Genomic DNA, 8260 nt, shown 5'->3' with positions numbered 1-8260 from the left:
ATTACTTTTCTGTGTTTTCATTTCTGCATCTTATAAATAAAAATAATGTCTCCTCTATTGGATAGTTGTGTGGGATGCATATATATATATATATATATATATATATATATATATATAATTATTTGTATGACAATTATAAATCTATATTTGTTTTGTTGTAATAGCATATGAAGCAGCATCTTAAGTGGAAAGAGATAAGTTTTAGTCTAATATTATTTATTTTGGGGTCTATTATCTTTATCTTTATAATTGAAGGAGTTGGACTTGATGAACTGATAATCTGTTGTCAGATGTATTATTTTATAATTATGCATAGACAACCTTGGGTAATATTGAGATTTAAACTTGTGGTAGGTTTGTAGTTGACCATGGATAATTTTTAGGCTTGTTGCCATACCACATTTCAGTGAGAATTTTACTGATAATCTTGGTGCTCACTAGCTTCTTGTACTAAACCATGAAATGCACTCTTCTAATATTAAGCCAGCTGAAATCCCACTTATTTATTCTTATTATAAGGACCTTCCTGAACTTTGTGAAGGATACAGGCTTATTTAACAGTTCACTGGTCTGGCACACAGGATCCCTATTTGAGCGTAGAGTCATATTCAGGGTATCGTTAGGACTACTGCTTTTGAGTGCACCCTGGCAGACAGAGGCCATTTTTTTCAAACATGGAAAGGCATAACTAATAGGACAAGAAGCAGAGCTCCCTTATTCTTGCTTCAGGCTGTCACCTGAAAGAACACAGAGAAGGGAGCATCCTCTAAACTGTGGAAAGATACAAGCCCTGAAACTAGGTCTGAATAAAGATACCTTGTTTAAGATGAACACCTCATGGATCATTTTTTGTGTGACCAGAACAATTCAAGACCTGACTTCAGAGAAATGTCTGAAGTGTCATTCCCTTCAGAAATTAGGCTGGTATCTCTCTTCTAAGGATAGGCCTGATAACAAAACTGTGTTTACACTAAGTTATGGGAAACAGGCCTTTCTGAAACATTTGTTAGGGGCTCAGATTGTTAAAAACAACAGTAACAAAAACCAATGTGACAGGATGTATTTTGGATTCATTTTCACAGTTAAGTGATCCTTGAGGAGTGCCAGTTTAAATTTGCCACCTACTTCTGGATTCCCCGGAGTTAGAAATTAGATAAAAACCTAAAATCCAATGTTTATAGGAATGTAGTAGCTAGCACTTTTGGGACTAGTACAGAATCCACCTACAACAATGGTAAGCAAAGGGGGTGTTGGTACTTTAATATTATGTTATGTCTCAGAACCTACAGACAGTGGATTAGTTTACTAGGGCTGTTGTAGTAAAATACCACAACTGGGTGGCTTAAACAATGGAAATTTATTTTCTCAGGGTTCTGGAGGCTGGGAGTCCGAAATCAAGGTGCTGGCCTGTTTGGTTTCTCCTGAGCCCTTTCTCCTGGGCTTGTGGTTGGCTGTCTTCTCGCTGTGTTCCCACATGGCCTTCCCTTGGTGTGTGTGCACCCCTGGTGTCTCTTTCTTTTCCTGTAAGGACACCCATCATATTATATTATACCCCACACTTATTACCTAATTTAACTGTAGAGGCCAAGGGAAGACATCTCCTTCAACCCCCTGAAGGTTCTCCCAAAAAATCACCTGATAAACACAGATTAATATGAAGAAAAGGCATGACAAATTTTATTATATCATAGTTTTATGTGACATGGGAGCCTCCCAAATGAATACCCAAAGATATAGGGAAAACTGTCCATCTTTATGCCTAGGTTCTACTAGGTAGGCACAGTCATGGAGAAATGTGATTGGACAAGAAAAGTATGATCTAATTATAATAGACAGTGGGCAAAGCCACCAAGGCCTGTTTCAGATTCTTCTTGGCCTCTCTGTGCAGCATTCATTCCTCCAGGGTGTAAGGCAGGACCATGTGCAGCATTCATTCCTCCAGGGTATAAGGCTGCACCTCTCTGTGCAGCATTCATTCCTCCAGGGTATAAGGCTGCACCTCTCTGTGCAGCATTCATTCCTCCAGGGTATAAGGCAGGACCATGTGCAGCATTTATTCCTCCAGGGTATAAGGGGGTCTTATTACAATTAGACAAAGTACGTCAGGGAACTTCTTTATGGCCAGCTCTAAGAGAGAAAGTCAGGGGCGGGAGATCAGAATATATCTATGACCTGCCTTAGGGAAGAGGGATTCCAGTTTCCATGCCTTGTCTCAGGGGAGCATGAGTCTCAGATACAGGAGATCAGGAGAAGGTCAGGAAAACTTTGCTTTTGAGGCTGCTTCTGAGGCCTTCCCTTTGGGGTATTGCTTTCTGGGCCCCAGGATAACCTTAATTAACTCTTTAAAGGCCCTCTTTCCAAATACAGTCATACTGGAGGTTAGGGCTTCAACATATGAATGGTGGGGGGCACACAATTGAGTCTATAACAGGCAGTAATCTTAAGAAAAGAAGGCAGGGAATTCAGGACAGTCTATCTCTCTCTCTCTCTCTCTCTCTCTCTCTCTCTCTGTGTATGTGTCTCCCCCTCCCTCCCTCCTTCTCTTCTGCTTTGTTTTGCACATTCATGAGGTTCTCTGTTGAAGGACCAGATCTCTCTGATTTCTCTCCCTAGTGCATTGCCATTACAGTTTTATGGGAGAAAGAATCTAAGTGCCTGGCTTTACTCTGATGTCTATCCATGATTCAGTTCATCATGGGAAAGGGGTTGGAGCCAGGGGTGATAGTGAGACTATTTAACAACTCTATGCAGGGGCACAGCAATCAGCTGGAGCAGGAGGAACCCTGCAGACCCTTGAAGTGCCCGGTATTAGCCTCCTTTACTTGATGGTGGTGGAGAGGTCCAGGACAGGGGATTTGGGGGCTCTGGGCAGCATTTACTTATCATCAGATACAGATGTTCAATTATTTTAAGTGCTGGTGCAGCTGTACTGGTAACAGCTGAATATTTATCCTCATTGAACATGGATTCCAAAATAGTTGTTGGTGACATACTCTTGTTATAGAGGGTTTTTTGTTTCTTTGAGCTAGGTGGCTATTTCCAATGTACCTACTGCCAGAGAGAGTTTTTTCACAATGTTCTTCTAAGTTATTCCCTCCATCTCTGCAAAATAAAATGTTAGTTTCCAAAATAGGTCATTTTAATAGAATTTTTAAAATATTGATTTAGAGATAGAAAAATAGTCTGATACAAAACAGTAAAGAAATGATTAGCCACTAATTCACGATCTTCAGAAAGCTCACACTATATATCTATGTGTAATGTATGATTTTATTGAAGGTAAATGAAGTATACATTTAAAAATATCAAACTCTTCTATCCCTCATATAAAAATATTGATAATTCTATTCTCGACAGTTTAATGATACAATACAAAATAGTGACAGTTCTACCATTTATTATCATCTTCATTACTATCCTCTGACATTTATGTTGAAATAGCTCCATATACTTTCTAGCAGTGCAGTACAATGAGAGAATTTCCTCTGCTTGGCCTCCAGGTGTTTGCCAATTCCCTCCTGGCTGTAGGAAACAAAACAAGTGCCTGCAGGGAAACAGGGAAGTGCAAATGACCTATTCCTCTGGAGCTCAGTCTTTTGTTAGCCTTGAAAATGGAATTGTGTGTGTTAGCCCATGGCCCATGAGGGATCCAGGAAAGAGAAGCTGATCCCTGCAGGGAGAAGAAAGAAAGTGCAAAACTTTCCCTGTCCATCAAGTGTCCTGGAGTTTGCTGCCAAGGTCTCAGGACTGGGTAATTGTTGTGTGTGTTCATTCTCACCAGCAGGAATTCCACAGGGAGGCAAGGTTCCAAGAAATGCTTATGAGAGCAGGTGTCAGCAGATGGGGAGGTGGAGCTGGGGGAGGGCAGGGAGATGTATGCACCTTATTAGGAAGGAAACTTACGTGACACATTTCTGATCAGCAAGGCCTGAGAACACTTTAGGATACTGTTTATTCATTCTTCAACTAAAATGTATGCAGCACCTACTTTGTAAATATGCATTGAGCATGTACTATGTACACTGCATTAACAACATGGGAGTTTAAATGTGAACTGAAATGTGATTCATGTTTCAGTAGAACTTTCACTAGAAACTTTTATCATTAGCTTTTCTCTTTAACTTTCACTGAGGATTTATGGTGTTCACATTCAAGTTTGTGGCAGAAGAGCAGCTGTGCCTGCAAGGAGTTTCCGTTCTGTCAGACAAGACAGAGAATACAGGATACCAGTAAACAGTTTCCAAGTGCATTTTTGATTCTTTAACTTTCACTGAGGATTTATGGTGTTCACATTCAAGTTTGTGGCAGAAGAGCAGCTGTGCCTGCAAGGAGTTTCCATTCTGTCAGACAAGACAGAGAATACAGGATACCAGTAAACAGTTTCCAAGTGCATTTTTGATTTGTTTGATTTCCTCTGAGGTGTATAGAAAACAAAAAATGTAACTGATGTTTATCCATTGACCTTCTTTCTAAGGTTGAAGATGAAAATAATTTTTTTCTGTATTACTAAGAAAAGGACTGTTACTTCTTTTTACCATGCTAAGTTTTATATATTTATATATACTGAGGACAGGGATTATGATTTATAACTGATGCCAGTATAACCCTGACAGCTCTCACACTTCCCTCTGTCTGGAAGCAGGGCTGTGGGCAAGCTGGCTCTGTGGATAGTACATCCTTGCCAGGCGTTTGATTTGATGAGCAGCCTACTGTCATTTTCTAGCTAGAGTTCTTAAACACTAACCTTAAAGAATGATTTCTTGAGAACAGTATTAAAGTATGGCATAAATAAAAATATAACCAAGTTTATTACTTAATTAAGTTATTGCAACTAAATTCAAATATCATTGAATGATATTTTAAGCAAATGATACAAATATGAGGTTGCCTTTGACTATCAGACGTCTCTGATCACAAGTGAAGCATCACAATTGCTGGTTAACCAGGGACAGCAGAGTCAATGCTTCTGTTGATACCTTCATTCACAGTCCTGTTTTGTGTGTGAGTGTGTGTTGGGGGACAGGTAGTTTACATATGTGAAGGGATAACAGCTGCCATTTTTGGGTAGCTCAGTGATTTGTTATGTTATTTGAGGATATTGCTTCCCAAGCTGATCTTTCTCATTCATGTACATTTTAATATTTTTCTCTTTCTCTCTCCTGCTTCTGTAGTGGGTGTCCACTATGTCCATTACTTTCTGACCTCCTTCATTCACTCAAAATGTAAGGGTGTATGCTTTCTATTGTCTAGATTGAAGAGAGGGCTATGTTCCTAGAAAGAACAGCACCATAGGAAAAAAATGAAGTCCTCTTGGCCTTTGGTTTTCCTCCTCTTGGCTCCAAGACAGTTCTGACTTGCTTAGTCCAAAGCCATAGCATTTTTTCTGTATTTCCTTTAGGAGACACCAGTACATATTCCTGTATGTAGTAGGTAGCCATCAGTAATCGTGGGTGAGAAAGTTGGTGAGATGGATTGTTGGAAAGATAAAGTGAGGGAGAGAGTCTTTGATTTGTGGTTGAAGATAGAAGTATACATTTTAATGGAATAAATCCAGAAAAGCAAAGATCACAATAAGCCATGAAAGTAATTAGTTTATATTATTTTCTTCTTTTCTCTTTAAATGGTCTTTCCATACACATTGTAGGGGAAGAAAAATTTCTTTTCCTTACTCATCCTAAGTTTGTGGCTTAGGGTCCTATAGCAAAAGATAGATTAACAAGAGGAAGGCATACAAATTTGTTTCATATAAGTTGTACATGCTATGGGAGACTTCATAAGGAAATGAAGACCTGAAGAAACAGATGAAACCTGAGTATTTTTATGCTAGGTTTGATGAAGAGTGGACAATCATGGAGAATTTGAGAAGAGCACAAAAGTTCTGATCTAATGGTGATAAACTAGGGAAAGCTTAGCAAGACGTGTTTGTTCATGTTCTCTATATCCCTGTGTCTTTGGCTCCTTTCCTCTAGGTATAGGCACCTCTCCCATGAGGGCCTGATGACCTGCTTCAGAGGAAAGTCAGATAATCCTTTCTATGTTTTATGACCTGCTTCAAAAGAGAAGGTTGAGGAGGAGATGAAAATGACTGTCCTGCTTCTGCTGTTTTCTCAAATGCCAAGGTGCCAGATTTGGGGGTAGTATGTTCTGAACCCAATCAACATTTACTTATTAAAATTGTTGTTGAGTTTTAATGCTGCTTCACAATAAAGGAGATGAAAATGACTGTCCTGCTTCTGCTGTTTTCTCAAATGCCAAGGTGCCAGATTTGGGGGTAGTATGTCCTGAACCCAATCAACATTTACTTATTAAAATTGTTGTTGAGTTTTAATGCTGCTTCACAATATTATTTGGAAAATTAAGGGTTTAAGATACAGCAGTATCATTATACAAGTCTAGGTGTCTTTTTATAAATGTAGACTCTAAGCTATCATTTAATATTTATTCCTATAGCCTAAAAAGGAGTCATGTGAACCCAATTATTATTAGAATTACAATGCCATGCTTTACATGTAATTGCTCATTCAACTTCCACAGTAACCCAAAGAGAGTTTTTGATAGATGAGGAAACTGAGGCACAGGTAGGCTAACTCATTTGCCCAGGATCGTATAGCAAGTAAGAGACAGAGCTGGGATATGATTGCCAGCATTTTCATAAAGGGAAATGGTTAATTTCTGAAAGTTCCAACTTATTTCTTTTGCACTTAGAATACATGTTTTATTCCCCCAAAGGAAAAATTCTGTTAAATTTTACTTGCAGCCAAATTTTCTAACTTTTCTTGCCTTGTCAGCTGCCTGTCAGTTCTGTAAAGAAATGCAACATAAAACTGACAGAAAGAAACTCTGAAATCTATAACCACATGGAAGAATATTGAAAAATTCTCATGAAGAGTTATTTTTCATTTATTGTATAGCACTAAAACCAGCTGCCAGCTGCACAGGTGATTTAATAGACAACACTTAGCTAATATATTATTTTGCCAAGAAAATTCATTGTGTTGAATTCTTTTCTAATCTTTGGTGGCTGCTTATTTATAAAAACAGAGTACCTAGAAACTAAATAATTTCACAGAAGGGAAAAGTAAAACAGAGACGGCCATTCATTTAAGCTGTTTCACATTGAAATTGTCACTCCAAAGAAAGATGTATATGTGGAGTAAGATTTATATGATTCTTTGGTAACGAGAAACACTTAAGTGGCAAATTTAATGCTTAGAAGTTCAAAAGGCACTATTTATAAATAGGGTATTCAAGTGGATTGAACATTTTCTAGCTTTAAAACTAGAATGATGAATATGAAAGTGTTTGTAGACTTTAAAACAGTATGCACACCTCAGGCTTATATAGCTTTCTGTAATGCGAGTGATTGTGTTTGGTGTATTTGTATTGGGTTAGACAGGGCAGCAATATTATTATACAACTTCCAATGTTTCTTAAGAAAAAGATATCCAAACATTATTTGGAATTTCAAATGTTATTTAGAATCTAAAAGAGAGCCACTTAAATCCAATAGGTTGGTGTTCACTGTTATTTGTATTTCTTACACGTATATAGTGATTGCCATATTGTATGACCAGACTTCTCTTTTGTACAGAGGACAAGAGTGGTCACAAACCCTGTGTATACACCATGAAAAGGCATGAGTTACCCTCCTGCAGGGACCCTCAATCAAGTGGAAGACTAAGGCACATTTTCGACAGAGTAGAATGAATGGACCCTCATTCAAGTGGAGGGACCCTGCAGGGACCCTCAATCAAGTGGAAGACTAAGGCACATTTTCGACAGAGTAGAATGAATGAAAACAGAAGAGTTTTATAAGAGAAAAGGCTCTCTTTCTTGTCTCTTGAAAGAAGAAAGGGATGTAGAAGGCAAATAAATGGCATAGAGGAGTAGATGCTAATGTCAAAATTTGTCTGTGCCGCAGTCTGTACCACCCATTCCAGAGAATAGCAGATATACCAGACAACGGCCATGACACCTTCCTGCAGTCACTGAATGACTGTGCTGTCCTGTTCTTTATCGTCACTTGTGGCAGTAGTTTTGAAATGCTGGAAGGTATCATTTATTATTTGTAATTATAAAATGCTGGATACAATCTAAATGCATACCCAGCAGTAAATTAAGAAAATGAATTATATTTATTAGAGCTATATATTATAAAAATATGATCTTTGACAGAATTCCATGCAACTTTTAAAAATGAGGGAAACCTGTATGTGTTTTTATGGAATAATCTCCTATAGATGCATTTAAATAAAAAAGA

Source organism: Galeopterus variegatus, unplaced genomic scaffold (genome assembly GCF_000696425.1).
Source record: "Galeopterus variegatus unplaced genomic scaffold, G_variegatus-3.0.2 Scaffold222, whole genome shotgun sequence".
Classification (NCBI taxonomy): domain Eukaryota; kingdom Metazoa; phylum Chordata; class Mammalia; order Dermoptera; family Cynocephalidae; genus Galeopterus; species Galeopterus variegatus.
The sequence above is the reverse complement of the archived record's forward strand: the minus strand, read 5'-3'. Positions refer to the sequence as shown.